Here is a 22,873-nt window from a genome sequence, read left to right on the forward strand (position 1 = left end):
TGCTTTATAAATTTTGTCTATTTTGCTAGTTGTTCCAGGTGGAAGGATAAATTTGGTTCCAGTTATTCATTCTGACCAGAAACAAATGTCCAAAGTGACTTTAAAAAAAAAAACACCATAAATCTTTTCATATGATGCTCCTCCCAAAACCCATCAATGGCTTCTCACTGTTCTTACGATAAAGTCCGTAATCCTAACCAAGGTCTTCAGAACTCGCTGTCCCTTGCTTATCTGGTGTGATGCTCTCCCTTATTAGTTCTGTTTCAACAACACAAACTTTTCAGTTGCTCAAACTCAGCAGACACTTCTACCTGTCCCTCCTCTCAAGAATTTACCTCATACTTTGTGCTCCTCCTTTTCACAGAGGTGTCCCATACCTATTCTTTGGAGTTTGTCTTGAATGTCATTTTCTCCGGGAAACCATGCTTGGCTCCCTCAATAAGTTATGTTGTTATGATTGTCCCCATAGGCTTGGAAATCAACACTAATATTAAGGAGATACTCCGTAATATAACAGGGCATTAAGTTTAATAATTTGAGGGTCTTTCCCATTGTAAATTTATAAGATAAAATGCATACTTTTCAAAAAACATCATTTTGTAAAATAGCTTACTTATTAAGACTATTGTATTATAATAAATTAGATTATAAATGTATTGAATGGGATCTGGTGTCATTTAAATTCTCAGAAAGACTTGTTTAAATAAAGTTAAATATTGCCATACACACAGTACCTCACCTACAATTATTTGCAAATTCAGTATATTGATTAGGTACTCATTATTATAGGGTCTAGAGAAGTAATACAGAGTCAATCCGTTACTCAAGAAACATGAAATTTATTTAGTGAGATAAAACTTGCATACAGAAAACAAGACGTTGGCCATTTTTAAAAAGATAACTAAATGCATTTAAAAGTGTATATTCCTTAAGTCCTGCATTTGCAATTCTGATAGTAGGAAGGATTAGGAAAGGTTGGGTAGGTACATCAGCCACTCAAGTTTAAATTAGAGAAGGGACCCCAGAGATAGAGGTATCTAATTAGGTAGGTTAGTTAATTACCTAGAGCAGCTAGAAGTAAAAGGAAGGAAAAGATAAGTACAAAAGAATTATCCATGGGACAAAAAAAAAAAAAGAAATGGATGAACCTGAGTCTGTTATCAGATACAAGGAATTAATGTTACTTAAAAAACCAGAGGAGAAATCAGAAGTTATCAGTTGTGTCAACACAAGAATGCAGTGGGAGAAAGAAGCAAGACGGGCAATAAGGCTGGAGAACGTAGCACTCCAGATGTGAGGAGGGGTGAGTTGCCTGAAGCTCACTTTATTGTCTGTGAGTCACATGGTGAATATTTGAGGGGGCTCAAGTTAAAGGGTAACTGGTTGGGGAGGATTTTCTCTCTGGCCTCACACAACTACTCAGGCTTCCCCTGGAAGGTTTCAGTTCTTTTTGATAGGAGGTTCTCTTCCAGCTCTGTGCCTTAAATTAGCCGAACATGACCATGTTCCAGGAATTTGCCTGCCCTGGTCTGTTTACTATGATTATTACGTACATGATTCCCTGGTTCCAGATCCGCACTCACTCTATAGTCAATCTGGCCTCTGACTCTGGCTCCATTCCCATTTTATAGTTCTGCTTCTGTCCTTTGTACTAGACTTTGGTATTTGGTTTCCTATTTCTGAATCTTGGCTTGTTGCCACACACACACGCACACACACACACACACACACACACACACACTATACTAATTATCATTTCTACTTACTACTTGACTTTCATTATTCTGTAGGCACCCAACCCCCATTTTTGGTCATGAACCAGTGCCTTAATCAAAACCACTGGACTTTACACAAGGATTCACATCAGTGGTTGTTTTCTTCTACAAATACTGTCCCCACCAGAGGAGTGCCAAAGCCAGCTATAATAATGGCAAAGTCCAGATCATTCCCTATTGTGTATTTTGGCTTCTTGTCTCTGGCAGTTGGAGTGAGTTGCAAAGACACAGAGTTACAAGTGGAGTTCTAGGGTCATGTGCACAGGGACCAGTTAAAATGAATTTGGAATGTGTGGATGGTAAACCTGGAAGTGGAAGATCCTCACCCCCACTTTATGGGTCAGGAGACTTGTTTATGTATAGGTGAGAAAGTAGTGATGAGTGGTACATATCTATTGTGAGAAGAGCCACAGAGTCTACTCTCTGTATTGTTTCTCTTGGTGATTAAGACTGTCAGCTTAAACTTTCATTTATTTAACACTTATTGAGCACCTACCATGAATGTATTAGGTGCTAGGCTAGAACTTTGGGATATAATGATGAGCAAAAATAGGCATGGCCTTCACTGTTACTGATTTTACAAGCTAAGTGGGGCAAAGATGTTACACATTGATCTAAAAATTATTTCATGAAAATTATTGCTAAATACAATAAAATAATATGACTAGTTATATAACCAAGTCTAAATATAATAATATAACTATAATAAATACAAAATTTTAACTATGTTAGTTCTGTAAGGAATAAGTGCATGGTATAATTACACATAGTAATAGTGCTTTCCTGGGAAATTATGGTCGAATTGAGATCTTAAGAGAGAGTAGGAGTTAGCTAGTTGAAGAAAGGAAGAAGTATAGCTATGCAAGTCTCTGAGGTTAAAGAAAAATGGTGGTTTCAGAGTCGAAAGAAGGCTATTGTTTCCATTGTGTCAGAGAGTTATGAAAGGCATGTTGCCAAATGGGTTTAAGAAGCAGGTAAAGACTAATCATAGAGGGTCATTAGAAGAATTTGTGTCTTTTTAAATTTTTTTATTTCAACTTTTATTTTAGGTTCAATGGGTACATGTGCAGCTTTGTCACATGGGCATACTGCGTGATGCCAAGGTTTGGAGTATGATTAATCCCATCACCCAGGTAATGAGCATAATGCCCAAAAGGCAGTTTTTCAACCATTTTCCCCCTCTTCGCCTCCCACCTATAGCAATCTCCAGTGTCTATTGTCACCGTCTTTATGTCCATACGTACTTAATGTTTAGCTCCCACTTATAAGCGAGAACGTGCAATGTTTGGTTTTCTGTTTCTGCATTAATTTACTTAGGACAACAGCCTCCAGCTGCATCTGTGTTGCTGCAAGGGACATGATTTTTCTTCTTTTTCAGGCTGCATAGTACTTCATGGTGTATATGTACCATATTTTCTTTATCCAATCCACCATTGATGGGTACTTAGCTTGATATCATGCCTTTGCTATTGTCAATAGTGCTGTAACATATGCATTCATGTGTCTTTTTTATAGAATAGCTTATTTTCCTTTGAGTATATATTCAATGATTGGATTGCAGGGTCAAAAGGTAGTTCTGTTTTTAGTTCTTTGAGAAATCTTCAAACTGCTTTCCACAGTGACTGAACTAATTTACATTCCCACCAATAGTTGTAAGTATTTCTTTTACTCCTCAACCTCTCCAGCATCTGTTATTTTTTTGACTTTTTAATGATAGCCATTCTGAGTGGTGTGAGATGGTATCTCACTGTGTTTTTAAATATTATTATTATTATTATTATTTTGAGACAGGGTCTCACTCTGTTTCCCAGGCTGGAATGCAGTGGTCCAATCTTGGCTCACTGCAATGTTCACCTCCCAGGTTCAAGTGATTCTCATGCCTCAGCCTCCCAAGTAGTTGCTGGGATTACAGGCATCCACCACCATGCTCAGCTAATTTTTATATTTCAGGTAGAGACAGGGTTTTGCCATGTTGGTCGGCTGATCTTGAACTCCTGGCCTCAAGAGATCTGCCTGCCTTGGCCTCCCAAAGTGCTGAGATTACAGGCGTGAGTAACTGTGCCTGGCCTCATTGTGGTTCTGATTTGCATTTCTCTTATGATTAGTGATGCTGAGCATTTTTTCATATGTCTGTTGGCCTCTTGTATACCTTCTTTCAAGAAATGTCTGTTCATGTCTGTTTCCCACTTTTCAATGGGGATATTTGGTTTCTTGCTTGTTGAATTGTTTAAGTTTCTTCTAGATTCTGCACATTAGAACTGTGTCAGATATATAGTTTGTGAATATTTTCTCCCATTCTGAAAGTTGTCTGTTTACTCTATTGATATTTTCTTATCCTGTGCAGAAACTCTTTAGTTTAAGTAGGTCCCATGTGTAAATTTTTGTTTTTGTTGCAAATGCTTTTGAGGACTTAGTCAGAAATTCTTTGTCAAGTCTGATGTCCAGAAAAATATTTCCTAAGTTTTTGTCTAGGATTTTTATAGTTTTAAGTCTTACATTGAGGTATTTAATCCATTTCGAGTTAATTTTTGTATATGGTGATAGGTAGGAGTTCAGTTTCATTCTTCTGCCTATGGATAGCCAGTTTTCCAACATCATTTATTGACTAGAGGGTCCTTTCCTCATTGCTTATTTTTGTCAACTTTAACAAAGATCGGTTGATTGTAGGGGTGTGGCTTTATTTATTTCTGCGTTCTCTAGTCTTTTCCTTTGGTCTATGTGTCTTTTTTTGTACCAGTACCATGCTGTTTTGGTTGTGATAGCCTTGTAGTATAGTTTGAAGTCAGATAATATGATACATCTGGCTTCATTCTTGCTTAGAATTGTTTTGGCTATTCAGGGTCTTTTTGGTTTCATATGAATTTTAGAGTAGTTTTGTCTAATTATGTGAAAAAATGGAATTGGTAGTTTGAAAATAATAATGTTAAATGTGTAGATTGCTTTGGCTAGTTTAGCCATTTTAAGATATTGATCTTCCAGTCTGTGAGAACAGAATGTTTTTCCATTTGCTTGTGTCATCTGTGGTTTCTTTCAGCAGTGTTTTGTGGTTCTCATTGTAGAGATCTTTCAACTCTTTGGTTAGATGCATTTCTAGGTATTTTATTTTTGGGGTGGTTATTGTAAATGGAGTACATTCTTTATTTGACTGTCAGCATTAATACTATAGGTATATAGAAATGCCACTGATTTTGTACACTGATTTTGTTTCCTCAAATGTTACTGATGTTGTTTATCAGTTCTAAGAGCCTTTTGGTAGAATATTTTGGGTTTTGTAGATATTGATTCATATTGTCAGTGAAGAGAGATAATTTGACTTCTTCTTTTCCTGTTTGGATGCCTTTTATTTCTTTCTCTTGTCTGATTGCTCTGGCTAGGATTTCTACTACTCTGTTGAATAAGAGTGGTAAGAGTTGGCATTCTTGTCCAGTTCTTAAGGAGAATGCTTCCAGCTTTTGCTGGTTCAGCATGATATTGGCTGTGGGGTTGTCATAGACAGCTCTTATTATTTTGAGATGTTGTCCTTCCATTCCAAGTTTGCTGAGGGTTTTTTTCATGAAGGGATGTTGGATTTTATCAAAGACTTTTTCTATGTCTATTGAGATGATCATATAGTTTTAATTTTTAATTCTGTTTATATGGTCAATCACACTTATTGATTTGTGTATGTTGAACCAGCTTTGCATCCCAGGAATGAAACCTACTTGATCATAGTGAATTAACTTTTTGATGTGCTGCTGGATTTGGTTTGCAAGTCTTTTGTTGAGGATTTTTGCATCTGTGTATATGAGGAATATTGGCCTGTAGCTTTCTTTTTTCATTGTTTCCTTGCCAAATTTTGGTATTAGAATAATGCTAGCTCCATAGAATGAGTTAGGGAGGAGTTTCCCCCTTTCAGTTTTTTGGATTATTTTCCATAGAATTGATACCAGCTCTTCTTTTTATATCTAGTAGAATTTGGCTGTGAATCTATTTTATCTAAGGCATTTTTTGGTTGGTGGCTGTTTTTTTATTTTAATATATTAGTGATTCAATTTTGAAACTTGTTATTGATCTATTCAGGGTTTCAATTTCTTCCTGATTCAATCTTGGTAAGTTGTGTGTTTTTCCAGGAATTTATCCATTTCCTCTAGGCTTTCTAGTTTTTGTGAATAGAGTTGTTCGTTGTAGTCTCTGAGGAGCTTTTTAAATTTTTTTTTTTTTTTTGATTTTTGAGACAGATTCTCACTCTGTTGCCCAGGCTGGAGAGCAGTGGCACAATCTCAGCTCACTGCAACCTCCACCTCCTGGATTCAAGCAGTTCTTCTGTCTCAGTCTTCTGAATAGCTGGGATTACAGGCATGCACCACCATGTCCAGCTAACTTTTATATTTTTAGTAGAAATGGGGTTTCATCATGTTGGCCAGATTGGTCTCGATCTCCTGGCCTCAGGTGATCTGCCTGCCTTGACCTCCGAAAGTGCTGGGATTACAGGCATGAGACACTGCACCCGGCCTCTGAGGATCTTTTGTGTTTGTTTGGGATCAATTGTAATGTCACCTTTGTCATTTCTATTGTACTTCTTTAGATTTTCTCTCTTTTTTAGTTTGTTAATCTAGCTAGTGATCCATTCATCTTGTTTATCATTTCAAATAAACAAATTTGGCTTCGCATATCATTTGTATGGATTTTGAGGTCTCAATTTCATCCAATTCTGGTCTGGTTTTAGGTATTTCTTTTCTTCTGCTAGTTTTGGTGTGAGTTTATTGTTCTTTTACTTACTGTAAGTTCAACTGAGATCTTTTTAACTTCTTGAGGTAGGCATTTAGCACTATAAACTTTGTTCTTAACACTGCTTTTGCCACATCCTAGAGATTTTGGCATATCGTGTTTCTATTTTCATTTATTTCAAAGAATTTTTTATTTCTGCCTTAATTTTATTGTTTACGTAAAAGTCATTCAGGAACAAGTTGTTTAGTTTCCATGTAATTGTGTGGTTTTCATAGATATTCCTGGTATTGATTTCCATTTTTATTCCACTGTGCTCTAAGAGTATGGTTGCTATGATTTTGATTTTTTAAAAACTTATTGAGACTTGCTTTATGGCCAAGCATGTGGTTGATCTGAGTATGTTTCATGTCCTAATGAGAATATATATTCTGTCATTCATAAGTGGAGCATTCTGTAGACATCCAATTGATTAAGTGTCAAATTTAAGTCCAAAATTTTTTTGTTAGTTTTCTGCCTTAGGGATCTGTCTAATGCAGTCAGTGGGGTATTGGAGTTTACCAGTATTATTGTGTAGCTAAGTCTTTTTGTAGTTTGAGAAGTACTTGTTAGTTCACCAGGAAACCTGCAATTCCCAGGGGATCTTCTGGTCCTCTGAGCTTGGCAAAATTGGAGTGAATTGTAGGGTATGTCTTGGGTGGCCTGGTAATGCACTGGGTCAAAGGCAGAGGATTCTGGGGCAGGGCTGTGGTGTCACAAGTGTGCAGTTGGTATACCCCCAAGGACCAGGCTTTTTAGCCCAGCAGGTGACTGTTGAGTCTGCCCAGCTGTCACTTTCCCACCTGGGTCTTCCTCCAATTTCTGCCTCAGGAGCTAGCCAAACCAGCTAGTTTTGTTCCAAGCCTTCTGTGCCCAGATTGCTAGGCTGTTCCAGCTGTTCTGCATTATGGGGATCCCTCAGGCAGAAGCTGAGCTGGCCAACAGGCAACACCTTTCCCAGACTGGTCTTGTAAAGGGAGAGACACCTACTTCCCACATCATGCACCCTTGCCCCACTTTTCTCCTTGTCCTAGTAGTGAGGGCTTCTCTCCTGCTCAAGCTCTGGCTACAGATCTTAGCTCGACAACCCTGGGCAGTGTGCTTGAACCCTGGAAATTTGGAACTGGGCTTATGACTTTGTCCTCTGGCTCCATGGACAAAGTCATTCACCAGCTGTGCTGGGGGACTGAACTGCTCACAGTCTGCCAGGAAAACACTCAGGTGGGGCACTCAGGAGGCTGTGCTGCGTGTACTCACTTTCAGGAGCAGTCTGGCAGATGGCCTTGGGAGGGGTCAGAGTCAAGGGAGCACATGGATCAGATGCACCACAATCTTTTGGAAAAGAGTTCTCCTCTCTCTGGCCTGGCAGTTAGCAGTGGCTACCATCACTTAGAGCAAGATTGAAAAGAATGGGAGATGGGTGCCTGTGGCCATGTTTTGCTGCAGCTACCCCATAGGCTGTGAAACCTTCTGGGCTCTGTGCAGGTTTGAGCTCTGCCTCTATCTAATCTCCAAGGAGTTCCCCTTGCCAATTCAAATGTCTAGGGGGGCATCAGATTTCTTGTAGCTAGGATCTCAGAGGCCTGTGGAAGTAGTGTGATGCCCCAGAGTTCCTTCACTCACCCTTTCCTGAGCGCCTGTTCCGGACCAGAAACTGATCCTGGTGCTTGATGACTTCTTGCAGGTATCCCAGCTTCCTCTCTCTTCACCCTCAATGTCCATGTCATCTCTCTTTTGACTTTCAGTGTTTTCTCTCAAAAGATCTGTTCAGAGGGTGATGGCTTACTCTGTATTTTGATTTCGTTAGATGGGAGAGTAAGGGGCTTACTCTATATTTTGATTTCTCTAGCTGCATCTAATTGGCCATCTTGTCACTGCCTTTGGATTTCTGCCTTTATCTAAAAAAAGATGGCATGCCATTAAAGTGAGTTAAGCTGGATAGTGCTAAGATTTGTGTATTGAAAAGATCATCCTTGTTGCTTATGTGGAGTAGGCCGAAAGGATGCAAGAAGACAAATCAGAAGGCTGATTTGGTAGATCCAGGAAAGACATAATGCTGGCTCAGACCACTGTGGTAGTGGTGGAGATAGCTAGAAATGGTTGGATTCAAGATAAATTTTGAATAAGAGTCAATAGAACTTGCTGATTTATTGGAAATGAAGGATAACACTTTCCTCAAATCTCTGACCTTCCACCTCCTGGATCACTTTTAGAAGATGATCTCATATACTGTTTTACTAAGAAAGTAGAAGCCATCTGTCAAGGACTCCCTAATTTACCTGTCAATAAACATGAACTTATGAGGGGCTTAGAGGAAGTGATGTCTTCAGGGAACAGTCAGATTTCAGTTAAAGCAAGGGAGTAGAGTGAGACCTCAGAGAAGTTTTTAAGGACATAAGGGAGTCTTCTGGACAAGTATTGGCTCTTCTATTGAGCCTTTTACTGAGGTTTGGAAGACAATGAAGGGGAGGGGACTAATGTGAAAAAAGCATATGAAAAGAGTTAAGTTGATGATAGTGAGGTAGAGAATAGATGACCATTCAATTTGTCATACAATGGAAGCATGAGCGAAAGTCATGGTGAATTTCTTTGAGGGAGGCAGACAATGGGAGGTGGCAAGAGAATTTGACCAGGGTGGTTATAGACGTAGACATTGGCAACCTACATGTGAGAAGGTTTGGACAATGCTGGATATAGAAACTGAAGACTCACATGCTTCAGGGCCTGGTGGATAAGAAAACCACAGAAGACTGGTATCAAGCAATGTGCATAGCTCCTTTGGATTGTTTTGGATCTCCTCCAGGAAGTTACCTGTAGCAAAGGTAATGTTGTACTAGGCATGAAGGAAAGCATAAGGACTGAAATCCATATTTGTTTTAGAAGGGATATATAAAAATTGTTACAGTCAAATTTCTCTGTTGTGAGATGGATGACCAAGTCATATTGTTTATTTGATATGTGGTCATGGTAATCTTCTTTCTGTATTTGGTTGATAGTTCTTGCTTACCATCATTTGTGGACAGTGAATAGGAGAGTGGGTAAATTTAGAACTGGAAGGCTTTGAGGGCTGCACTCTAGAAACGCAAGCCTATTTGTAATACATGGTCTCACTTTAAATTTTCAGGTAGTTATAGAGATGAAACACCTCCCCAATCAGCAAGGGAGCAGAATATGATCTGATGTAATGGGTACTGTGTGCACCATCTTAGTTGAAAGCATTGAGAATTATGTTAAATACTTAGGAAGGGAAAGGGCTAGGCAATCATGTTAACAGTTAGTTTCTTTTTTCTTTATTCTTTTTTTTTTTTTTTTGAGACGGAGTTTCGCTCTTGATACCCAGGCTGGAGTGCAATGGCGCGATCTCGGCTCACCTCAACCTCCGCCTCCTGGGTTCAGGCAATTCTCCTGCCTCAGCCTCCTGAGTAGCTGGGATTACAGGCACGCGCCACCGTGCCCAGCTAATTTTTTGTATTAGTAGAGACGGGGTTTCACCATGTTGACCAGGATGGTCTCGATCTCTTGACCTCGTGATCCACCCGCCTCGGCCTCCCAAAGTGCTGGGATTACAGACTTGAGCCACCGCGCCCGGCCTCTTTATTCTTTTTTTAACAGTTAGTTTCTTAATGAACTCTGAGGGATCAGGGCATATTTTTTTCTGGAGCATCCTGAGCCTGCTTTGGTTAAAGATGCAAATACTTTAAGCAGTAGTATACATCAGAAAGTTTTGCCAGACAAAAAGATTACCAGCACCTTGGGAGGTTGAGGTGGGTGGATCACCTGAGGTCAAGCGTTTGAGACCAGCGTGGCCAACATGGTGAAACCCTCTCTCTATTTAAAAAATACAAAAATTATCTGGGTGTGATGGAGAATGCCTGTAATTTCAGCTACTCAGGAGGCTGAGACAGGAGAATTGCTTGAACAGGAGAGGTAGAGGTTGCAGTGAGCCAAGGTCACACCACTGCACTCCAGCCTGGGTGACAGAGCAAGACTCAGTCACACACACACACACAAAATAATAATTACCAGACAGCCCTAATGGGTCATATTCAGGGTGAGTAGACTTTAGTTTCCAGACAGGTCAGTGTTCTAATAGGAGCTTAACACACTTGTTTGGGATTCACTTTAAGTAAAGCAATGTCTTGATTTTTCAAAATTGCTTCCAGTAATTCTGAAACTGCCTCAGATGCTACTTTTCATAAGTGTCTGCCTGTTGTTGCCCCATGATGAAGCCTTTTACTTCTAGCAGTAGTTATAGGGCCCTATCAGTCTTTAAGCAAAGACACTCAGGCATGAATGAACTTGCCCATAAATAAATTCATAGATTCCTCTTGCCTTATATATATCTGCTGTATACATAATGTGAAATTTGGCTCTACATAAGAATATGACAGATTACATCTGAACTATGCCTAACTCTCTTGTCACTGTGCTGTTCCTTGTTAAGAACGTCAGGTCATGGAAGAGTTCTAAGGCCTCTCAAGTTAGTATATCCAGGCTTTAAAGACAGTTTTTGCAGTGAAGTCTCATATGTCGTTCAATTAATTATTGCCATAGACAACTTTCTCTGGAAATAAGTGCACAAGGAGAGTTCATATTGACCTGAAACCCTATGGCAGGAATTCCTCTATAGAGATGGTGGAGGCCTCTTTGTGAAGAAAGGAGATGAATGGAGTGGTATATTGAGATTGAGATGAAGAAGGTAATTCTTGAAAGGTAATTACCATTTGTAAACCAGTTATGTCATATCTGGTTTCTCTAAATTACTTGTCTGGAAAGAATATCATTATGGATTCTATCAGGACAATAGAGTCACTATAAAAATTATCAGAATATGTGATTTCTTAAGTCTCAATGGAGCTGTAGAAATAAAGTCTAGAAGGGAGTAAGAGATTCAGAAAAATCATCTCCAACCAATACTCTCTACCTGTCTCACAGGCAAGTCTTACAGGGAAAAGCAAAAATCAAGTACTTCAGACTGCTGCAGTGCAACAACAAAGATGGGATTTATGGTGAGGTCTATGGAAACCTGTGGGAAGTTGTTGCCTGCATGTAGCTACTGCCTCTGTCAGTCCACAGTCAAGCATTTGGTTGAGGATCTGGGGTCACTTGGCCAGCAGGGCTAGCAGCTGGGAAGATAATTTGAATGCAGAGAAGAGGGAGGATAATGACAATTGGAATTTCTCATTCTTCTCTTAAAAAAAAGTACCAGGGCCCTAGCAAAAAGGAAAGAAGTTTGAGGGACTGCCACAGATATTTCATCTATATAATTCCAAAGGCATAATAATCTTCTAAGAGTGAAGTATATTTCTGTTTTTCATTGCTTTAGATTTGAGCCACAGATGCAAAATAGATCATGCAGTCAACTGTTTATTCACAGTTAATATTTGCTTCCTTTTTCAAGAACACCACGTAATAGGCCAAATATAACTTACAGATGCCTCAAAAATGCAAACATCAAGTAAAGTAGTTACCCCATGACCCAAGAGAATTCTGGGTTTAGGTGAAGTTCAGTGTCTAATGACCCGTAGTGTCTAAATGCTCCCAGAGTTCACAGAATTATGTGTTTCTAGTTAGTTGACATGATAGCCCTTGAACAGTAGGTTCCTATCTAACATATATTCCTGGACTTCTCCCAAAATGTTCTAGTTCAGTTCAGAGTTCAGCTCAAATTCAGTTGCAGTTGCTGCTGCTGCTGCTTCTCTTCCACATTTCTTTCTACCTGTCAGTACACACTGAAAATTCATCCGTCCTTTTCCTGAGAAGGAGGCCATAGCTACTAGGAGGTAGGAGTATGTGACTATGTGTGAAGTCTAATGAAGATTTTGATGAGCTTGGTTAGTCTTCTTGAGTGAGCAGTTCAAGCTAGCTCATCCCAGAGTAGTAGACAACACTGTAATATACATGGGAAGTCCCACATCTAACCCACACCCAATAACCGTGTGGGCCTTGCCATCTGAATGGTCATTCTAGCTCCAGGAATTCCAATGGCATTGGCTAAAGCTATTGCTTGACTTCTCACTCTTCTTACTCCTGCTTCCTTTCTCTGCCTTCAACAGATATTGGTCCCATGATACTCCTTAGTCCCATGATGCACTAAACTCAATCTCACAGTCTACTTTCTGGAAATCTTACCTGCAACACCTTTATAACTTGTAAACGCCTTTGTTAGAGCTATGCTTGGAAAGACAGATGACTAATCTTTCACTTTGCTTTCCTCTCCTCAGGTACTAGCCCCGTGGTGAGGTTATGGATTAAACATACATTGTCAGTGTAAAGACAATATGTGCAATTAGAGTTTAGAAGGAAAAAAGTGACCAATAAGAGCTTGCAGTTTCCAAAATGGTGGTTATTTCTGGCTTCACTCCTTTACACAAAAAGACCAAAGAAACAGATAGTGCCAAAATTATTGCCAACAATATCTCAGAACTCAAATATTAAGATAAGACATTTCCTGGGGCTACAGAGAAGTAAAAAAAAAAAAAAAAAAAAATCCAAGCAGATGGAAAGAGAATCAAACTTCCATATCCGTGATATCCTTTTCTCCTGTTTGCCTGACACCAGGTGTGTGGAAAATTTCCCCTCAGCTCAGTTTCTACAGTGGAAAAAGTGAGACTGAGGTGAACAGCCAGCTTCTCCACAATCTTGAGTTTTCTAGTGAGAAACCTTTCCCTGCCTCAACCCACAAGAAGTGTTGGGAGTACCAGAAGGGTGAAATATCCTTGAGGAAAGCCAGAGACAAAGTGGGGAGGTATCATCCTTATCTCTGGAAACTCTGATCTATAACCTGGCCAAAGGAGATGCCAAATCAGAGTGGCTGTTTAGCAGTACCACACTGTTGAAGTTCATCTCACAGGTTTCCTGGATTAAAAACCCTAGCCAGCCTTCCCATACTACTGGGATATCCTCTTTGGGACCTCTCCCATTGAGGATGGACGGCACTCTGATCATTTACTAAAACCAAGGCAAATCTGGGCTTAAGACACCAACCATCTAGTGTTGAAAAGGAGGCAGTGACCCAGAGGGGGAAAAAAAAAGAAATAATCAATAGGCAAATAACAAAGAATTTCTGAACAACCATAGCTAATAAAAATCAAAACTAGCCAGACAGAGAAGACTGGAATAAATAGCTGATCACTCAGTGCACATCCCTCAATGAACAATGTTCATCCATAAGAAACAACAGCAGGCAGGGCGTGGTGGTTCATGCCTGTAATTCCAACACTTTGGGGAGTCAGGGTGGGCAGATCAGGAGTTGAAGGTCAGGAGTTTGAGACCAGCCTGGCCAACATGGTGAAACCCAATCTCCACTAAAAATACAAAAATTAGCTAGGTATGGTGGTGGGCACCTGTAATCCTAGCTACTCGGGAGGCTAAGGCAGGAGAATTGCTTGAACCTGGGAGGTGGATGTTGCAGTCAGCCAAGGTTGCACCACTGTACTCCAGCCTGGGTGACAGAGCAAGACTCCATCTTGTCGGGGGAGGGAGAGAAACAACAGCAGACAGGGAACCATAACATCGTCAAACAAAGGATGGGCCCTAACAACTGCTCTTAACAAGATGGTGATATGTGAACTCTCTGATCAGGAATTCAAAAATAGCCATTTTAAGGGAGCTCAGTGATATCCAAGAGAATACAGAAAAGCATTCAGAAGTTTATCAGATAAATTTAACTAAGAGACTGAAATCATAATTTTAAAAAATCAAACATAAATCTTTGAACTGAGAGATACATTTGCCAAACTGAAAAATTTATTAGAGGCTCTTAACAGCAGAATAAATCAAGCAGCAGAAAGAATCGGTGAGCACAAACGCAGTCTATTTGAAAATACATAGAAGAGAAAAAAGAAAAAAAAGAATGAAAAGTAACAAAAATTTTTATATCTTTTTTAAGATATAAAAAATTACTTTAAAAGCCTAAGAATTTGTGGTATTCAAGAGAGAGTTAAATAAGAGCAAGGGGTAAAAAGCTTATTCAAATAAATAATGACAGAAAACTTTCCAAAACTCAAAAAGAAGATAAATATCCAGGTACAGAAAGGTCAGAGAGCACCAAAAAGATTTGACTAAAATAAGATAACCCCAAGACAGATAATAATCAAACTCTCAAGGGTCAAGGACAAAGAGAGGATACTAAAAGCAGCAAGAGAAAAGAAACAAGTAGCATATAAAGGAGCCCCAACTTGTCTGGCAACAGACTTTGCAATGGAAACCATACAGGCCGGGAAGGAGTGGGTGGACATTTTCAAAGCACTGAAAGAGAGGGAAAAAAAAAAAAACTGTCATCCAAGAAAACTGTATCCAGCAAAGCTGTCCTTCAGGTATGGAAAGATTCAGTCTTTCCCAGACAAACAAAAGCTGAAAGAATTCACCACCAACAGATTTTACAAGAAATGCTAAAGGGAATTCTTCAGTGTGAGTAAAAAGCCACTAATGTGCAAAATGAAAACAGACGAAGGTATAAAACACACTGGTAAAAGTAAGTACATGGACTAATCCAGAATAATCTAGTACTGTAATTGTGATATGTAATTCACTCATAACTGTAATATGGAGCCCCACAACAAATCTATAAAAGACAATATTGCCTACAGCCTGTTAAGAGAGAGGCAATATAAAGATATATAAATTGAGACAACATAAAGTCAAAATGTGGGATGGATGTGGTTAAAGTGTAGAGGGTTTTCAATTTTTTTCTTTGTTACTTTGTTTCTATTTTTTGAGACCTGAGATAAGTTGTCATCTTTTGGAAATAATTTGTTACATTTGTAAGATATTTTTTCTAACCCTTATGGTAACCACTATACAAATCCTATAATACAGTCACTAAAAATAAAAAGCAACAAATTAAAAAATACTACCCATATCACTTTCACAAAGGAAGTAAAAGGAAGGCTGTAAGAAAGAAAGAAAGGAAAAGAGAAATTACAAAAAGCAACATGAAAAGAAGCTAGAAAATATGTAATAAGTTCTTACTTATCAATAATAGCATTAAATGTAAGTGGATTCAAACAAAAAGGCAGACAGTGGCCAAATGAATAAAAAAACAAAACCCAACACCAGAGCTCTCAAGTATGTAAAGCAAATATTAATACATTTAAAGGGGGAGATACACAGCAATACAGTAAGAGTAGAGTGTAAGGTTTGTTCTCGCCGAGGATAAAACGAAGAAACTGAGGCCAGCATGAAAATAACCCAATACGAAGGAATTTATTCAGCCTCCCAGGTGAGGTTCTGCGGTCCGACAGGAAGGGCCAGAGAAGTTGTGCGGACTCCTCTTTGACGTGGGGTTTTTATAGGGAGTGGAGGTGCTTGATTGGTTGTGCCCAAGGTGAATGGGACAAAATGGCGGGGAGTGGGGCCCAGATAGGACAAAATGGTAGGCAGGAAGACAAAATGGCAGGCAGGGAGTGGGGCCTGGATTGGACAATTTTGTATCAGGTAGGTCCTGGCGGGGCTTTTTCTTTTTCCCGGGGGTGGGGCGTGTCCGAGGTCTCCACGAAGTAAGAGGGTGTGTCCGAGCTCCCCGCTGGGGAGGGGGGTGTGTCTGAGGTCTCGGCTACGCAACCAGCCTTACATAGAGGACTTAACACCCAACTCTCGCTAATGGACGGATAATTCAGATAGAAAATCAACAAAGTGAGGCACATATTCTCAGGATCTCCTGAGGGCTGACTCATGGGCCATGGTCACTCATATTTGGCTCAGAATAAATCTCTTCAAATATTTTACAGAGTTTGACTCTTTTGGTCAACAATTACTTGGCACCCAGACATGTGTTGATTCAGAGAAGACTCAGGATCCCAAAGGAATTACCCAAAGTTGGAGCTAAGGTACCAGCAGAGGCCCATTGAAAGCCTCCTCAACTTCAAGCTTCTCATTCAGTGGAACTGGTAAGTCCTCCTGAGCCTGTGACCTCCCTTTGGTTAATGGTTCTTGATTTATTCTGAGCTGGTTTTTTTTTTCTTTCCTAGGAAGTTGTGGTTTACAGATCCTATTTTAGTTCAAAAGTGTGTTCTAAACGATCTTCTCTATTGCTTTTTCTCCAAAATTAATCCCTATTTGCCTTATCTGTGCACATTTGCATGAGGAACTGAACTGTTGTTTTCATAGACAAATGAGAGACTGAGTTTTCTCAGCTCCAAAGAGAAAGGTCATTTTGCTCCTCTCAGCTGAAAGGTGCCTCTGGGCAACCAGGGGCCTTGTGGTAGTGTCTGTGGGGTTGAACCCCCTGTGAGGTATAGCAGCCCTACAAAGACCACTCAACAAAATTAGTTTAAAAAGCCTCATCCAGGAAGCGCATAAGGGAGCTAGTCACTTCCCGCTTTGGGTCCTCCTGGAGGTGCTTAGACCCCTGCAAAGAGAAACAGACATGCAAGAGGATGGCAATGACTCACTTGTGATGCTATGGAGTCCCATCTGTAACCAGACTATACTTCGACCCATTCCGCCAAGACCCTAAGCCACAGCTCAGTTCTTCCTTTTAAGAAGAAAAACAACAACAACAACAAAAAAAAAAAAAAAAAAAAAAAAAGAGAATGACCCCCTTTGGGGTACTCTGTTGGTTTTATGGCACCCTTACTTGATAGAGCTTGTGTAAAATGGAAATATTATGGTCTTTGTGCACATTTATATCAAGGAAAAAGAGCCCCAAGGTCAACCTGAAAAATATAGAGTTCCTAAGTTCTCTTTTTCCCTATTTTCTTTTCTGCCTGCTTTAAATCTGTTGTTACTTTTCTGCTGAGATAAAAACCACTGTTTGGATCCAACCATTGGCTTTTTTTCCTTTTTTTTTTTTCTTTAGCAAGCCAATAAATTTGTTTTATTATCTCATGGAGTTCTGAAGTAAAAGCTATAGGATCTCTCTGTCTCTCTCTCTCCCTCTCTCTCTTTGTGAGAGAGTGTGTGTGTGTATATATATATATGTGTGTGCTTGTATTTTTAAAAGGACTTTTTGTTTTTTGTTTTTTTTCCTATCATCCTGTTCTTGATAAAGATTTTCTTAGTTTTTGACAACTTGGGGTTCCTTAAAGAAGTCAGAGAAGGCACCAAACTCCTTTTTGAGGAGAAACTTCTTTTTCTTTATGAAACCCCAAAAGTAAGCAGAAAAGTTTGCTCTCAGATCTTTAACTGCTTACTTGTATTGCATTGTGTTGCCTGATTTGTTTTTCCAATTACAATAGTTATTAAAACAGAAGCTACTATTGGCTCTTAAAATAAGAAAGAGTGTACTTTAGACATTTAGAAAAATGTCTCTGTAAAAAAAAAAAGTGCACTATAAAAGCATGGTCTAGCCTCAGAATAATTCTTTTTGGAGATCCAGATACAGTGTGGACTCTGCCCAAAGCTGAGGTCCAGTTAAATGATGGAGACTAAAATAAAAAGTACTTATATAATAAAATTGGTATCCTTATACAATCCTGTGATCAATAATATAATTTTATATATAATTAATAATTAAATCAATTTTAATTTTCCTCTAGCACACCACCCTTTCTCTCTGTATTTTGAGATAAATTTCACTATCTGATTTTTCACCTAAGAGTTGCTTCCTTTAATATGCAAATTTGAGACTATTTAGCTGACAACTGCCTAGGGTAATGAAACAGGTTATCAAGAATTTGAAACTCGAGCACTATACACGGGGGTCTGTTGGGGGGGAGGGGGGATAGTGGGGGGGGTGGGGAGTTGGGGAGGGATAGCATGGGGAGAAATGCCAGATATAGGTGAAGGGGAGGGAGGCAGCAAATCATACTGCCACGTGTGCACCTATGCAACAACCTTGCATGTTATTCACATGTACCCCAAAACCTAAAATGCAATAAAAAAAAAAAAAAAAAAAAAAGAATTTGAAACTCTAAGGCAGCGGGAAAAAAAGAAGTCTTACAAAATCTATAAGATATGCTTCTATCTGTGTGTCTAATACATCTATGTTGTTATCTGTTGTATATACAGTGTTTCACTACTAAAAATATATAAAAGAGCTGTAATTAATTGGCTTAAAGAAAAATAAAAGCAATTAAATCAAATACTTTATAAAAAAAGAACACTAGTAAATGCTTTTTCAAGTTCATGCAACTTAAGTAAAATTTTTAATCAATAAGCTGACTTTAAAGTTGTTGGTAAAATAATATTAGAAATGTCTTAAGAATTGTTAGCATTTTTGTTTGCACTTATTGATCAAGTGGTTTCATGCTTATTCCTGCAGAACACTATATTTGCCATAAAGGTTATAAAACTATAAACCCAGCCCCAAACAGAATGATCTTCGCTTGCATAATTTTTGATAAATAAGACATGTAATATTGTTGGTTTAATGAAGACAGCTAAATCCTGAGTTATTGGTAAAAGTTACGTTATATTTAACCATAAGTTTCCTTACTTAAGTAACACCTGAAATTCATAGTTTACAACACTGGTCAACAGGGAATTACTGTAAGTAATGACTCACAGTTTTTGTAAATAATCTAGGTAAACTATTAAATAAATTAATCAAGCAAATGTAAGGGAGCAAATTCTTGTAAACAAACTTGTCATATAATTTAGGATCTAAGGTCATTAATAGATATTAAGTGACTGGGTAATTTTCCAATTTAAAAATTGTAGGACAACTTTTTTTTTTTATTGCATTTTAGGTTTTGGGGTACATGTGAAGAACATGCAAGATTGCTGCATAGGTGCATACATGACAGTGTGATTTGCTGCCTTCCTCCCCTTCACCTATATGTGGCATTTCTCCCCATGCTATCTCTCCCCAACTCCCCACCCCCCGCCATCCCTCCCCTATTTCCCCCCAACAGACCCCAGTGTGTAGTGCTCCCCTCCCTGTGTCCATGTGTTCTCATTGTTCAACACCTGCCTATGAGTGAGAACATGCGGTGTTTGATTTTGTGTTCTTGTGTCAGTTTGCTGAGAATGATGGTTTCCAGCTTCATCCATGTCCCTACAAAGGATGTGAACTCATCGTTTTTGATGGCTGCATAATATTCCATGGTGTATATGTGCCACATTTTCCCTGTCCAGTCTATCATCGATGGGCATTTGGGTTGGTTCCAGGTCTTTGCTATTGTAAACAGTGCTGCAATGAACATTTGTGTGCATGTGGACAACTTTTTTTAATATTCTTATTAAAAGATAAATATCTTCTAATTTGAAGCCTATTTGAAGGTTATATATAAAACAAGGTAAAAGGAATCAGGAAATAAGAGATGTAAAAAAAGTTATAAATTTGTATTTTTTTGGTCAGGCACAGTGGCTCATGACTGTAATGCCAGCATTTGGAAGGCCAAAACGGGCAGATTGCTTGAGACCAGGAGTTTGAGGCCAGGCTGGGCAACACAGTGAAACCCTGTCTCTACTAAAAATATTGATACAAGAATTAGCCAGGTGTGGTGGTGCACATCTATAATCCTACCTACTCAGGAGGCAGAGGTTGTAGTGAGCCAAGATTGTGCCACTGCACTCCAGTCTGGATGACAGAGTGAGACTCTTTCTCAAGAAAAACCCCAGACCAGGCATGGTGGCTCATGCCTATAATCCTAGCAGTTTGGGAGGCCGAGGTTGGGGGGATCACTTGAAGTCAGGAGTTTGAAACCAGCCTGGCTGGTTTTTGGGGCTTCATCTTTACTAAAAATACAAAAATTAGTTGGGTGTGCTGGCAGGGGGGTGGTTGTAGGGGGGTGCCTGTAATCCCAGCTACTTGGTAGGCTGAAACAGGAGAACTTGAACCTGGGAGGCAGAGGTTGCAGTGAGCCAAGATCGGCCACTGCACTCCAGCCTAAGCAACACAGTGAGACTCCATCTCAAAAACAAAAAACAAAAAAACTAAAAACTAAAAAACAAGAGGTATTTTTGGTTAAGAAAGAAAAAAGGAAAGTGATTTTATATGAGAAAGAATCTTGTATAGTGAATTTTGTCCTAAAATAAAGTAACTGGGTTGCTCAAGAAAAAGGAATATTTAGGACAAACCGGAAAGTTCAAGGATGTTATAAATGGTCTAAGTCATGATAAGGTTAGTAAAAAGGGAACTTATATAAATGTTCTGTGATTAATTGGCTTTAATTGAAGAAAATGATAATAGGTTTCCTAAAATTGAACTTTGATATTAAAAAAAACACGAATGCAGGACTAAAAGATTTGGTTAAAACAAAATTTTATTGAAATATTGACTTAATGCAAGAAGTTTTTTAATTTTTAGATTCTATAATCTATAATCTGTTTCTTTGAAATTCTTCAGATTGATATCTCAGAAGTTCAGCTTCTTCTCTTTTACAAAGGCCTTGGATAATAACTTCTCCTTCACTTTTTGTTAGCTCCTGTAATGTTTTTTTTAAATTAGTAATCTAAAATAAGGGAGAAAAATATTAAAAAACAGGCAAATAAAATATTTTGTTAACCTTCCTCCTTTTAATTCTTGTATCTCTATCTTTCTATGTTTCATGAAAATGGTATTTCACTATCAAACTTCATGTAAGAGCTCTAATCAAGTAACTTAAAAAAAAAAGTAAGTGTTTATTAGACTGGTAGGAGCCAGCTCAGCTACCTTTTAATTCACATAACCCTGGTAATATTTGATACAATTAATTTGATTAATTTCAAAACTCCGTTCAGTAATTAAAAATCTTAAAGTCATGTTATTTCATTTTTTTCTCTGAGAATTTGAGTTACTAAGCATTGAAATAATAGAAACATAAAATATGTTTTTGGTGAAGTTTACAAAACACAAGGATGTTTATTTTGCTTAAAAAAAGAAAATAGGGTTTTTTTTAGTTAAACCATTTGAGTTGCTTTAAAATGAAGGAAAAATTATACAGATAAAACTAAATGAATAAAAAGAACAATGAAGCCAGGAAAACAAAAGTTAACTCTGAGACCTGTGGTTACCAAGAAGGTAGTCAATATGGGGAAAGCGAAAAACCAAATAACCAGCCAGAGGATATAATGTAAAGAAATTTTTCTATTTTGTAGATTGGTATCATCAGTTTCTTTTTTTTTGTTTCTTTGTTTTTTGAGATAGTGTCTCACTCTATTGCCCAGGTAGGCATGCAGTCGCGTGATCTCAGCTCACTGCAGCCTCCACCTCCTGGGTTCAAGCAATTCTCCTGCTCTCAGCCTCCCAAGTAGCTGGGACAACAGGTGCCCACCATCATGTGTGGCTAATTTTTTGTATTTTTATTAGAGATGGGCTTTCACCATATTGGCCAGGCTGATCTTGAACTCCTGATGCCCACCTTGGCCTCCCTAAGTGCTGGGATTACAGGCATGAGGCACCATGCCTGGCCCATCTGTTTCTCAAAATATCTATGTAGTGGATTGTAAAAATAACCACTTTAAGAACAAAATTTCTTAATTTTAAATTCTACAGAATATAAGGGCTTGTTTGGGTTGAGGCAGGACCCACAGCTTACTGTTGAACAATCACTGATGAGTATATGTGATCTAAATGCACAGTTGGTTATTCCTGAGAGAACAATCAGCCTAGTGGAGCAGATAAATGTCACTCTGAGGTCTGTTTGCCCTGAAAAGGAAACTGCCTAATTCTCCCTGGAGCACCCCAGATGAATCAGTTAATATGCTTCGTATGCGAGCCATGTGGGACTGGCTTTATGATAACCAGGATATCCTCCAACCAAATAAACCTATTATCCAGGTAATGGTAAATTTGGAGTGAAAAGGGCCCCTTTTACATGGGCCTTTCAGAAGCTTTATCAAATTAGCTATCCTTCATGGGTATTACAAATGCAACTCCCTGCTGGGAACTCAAACCCTTTTTCACCAGAAAAGGTAAAATGGCCTAGGGAGAAGGAATAATTTCTGGCAACCAGAGCATAAAAATGTGCAGGTTAAAAAATTATGAAATTTAAGATGTTTAAACAGGCTTTATGTATGGTAGTTGTAACCTCTTTACCTAAATATCTTATGATAATGGGTATTGTATCTAACAGAGTGTTGTTTCCCCTATCTAGTACTATAAAACCAAAGGCATGTAAATCTGCTCTTTTGAGAAATGTTAACATCACACATGCTAAATGGAAACTAGTAAGATCACCTGGGCCCACAAAGTATAGGGTAGAAGCTGGAGTATGAAGCTCTGCTTCATACCCCTTTGTAGAGCATTTATTGGGGCTGAGGGCAAAAAACTATGAGTAGTGCTTCTCAGTGATAAAGACTGGACTAGAAAATTTCCACTTGAGGGGCATTTACTGTCCTGCTGTAGAATGTTAACTGAAGCTATCCCTATGCTAAAAGAAATAATTGTGCCCCAAAGAGTTCTATGAGATAATAAAAGTGGTGGCTGGGCACAGTGGCTTACGTCTGTAATCCCCCAGCACTTTGGGAGGCCAAGGTGGGAGGATCAC

General features: G+C 38.8%; 1 long non-coding RNA gene across 1 annotated transcript in view; it reads left to right on the forward strand.

The window, feature by feature from the left end:
- Positions 1 to 2,769: 2,769 nt before the first annotated feature.
- The window catches only part of LOC105725389 (uncharacterized), a 39,190-nt gene continuing 19,086 nt past the window's right edge, over positions 2,770 to 22,873 (forward strand). Inside the window, exons 1-2 of the long non-coding RNA XR_001109282.3 lie at positions 2,770 to 2,908; positions 16,250 to 16,408. This is a non-coding gene — a long non-coding RNA (uncharacterized LOC105725389). The remainder of the gene's footprint in view (positions 2,909 to 16,249; positions 16,409 to 22,873) is intronic.

Source organism: Aotus nancymaae, unplaced genomic scaffold, assembly GCF_030222135.1.
Source record: "Aotus nancymaae isolate 86718 unplaced genomic scaffold, 86718_ANA_hifiasm-v0.15.2.pri h1tg000006l, whole genome shotgun sequence".
Lineage (NCBI taxonomy): Eukaryota > Metazoa > Chordata > Mammalia > Primates > Aotidae > Aotus > Aotus nancymaae.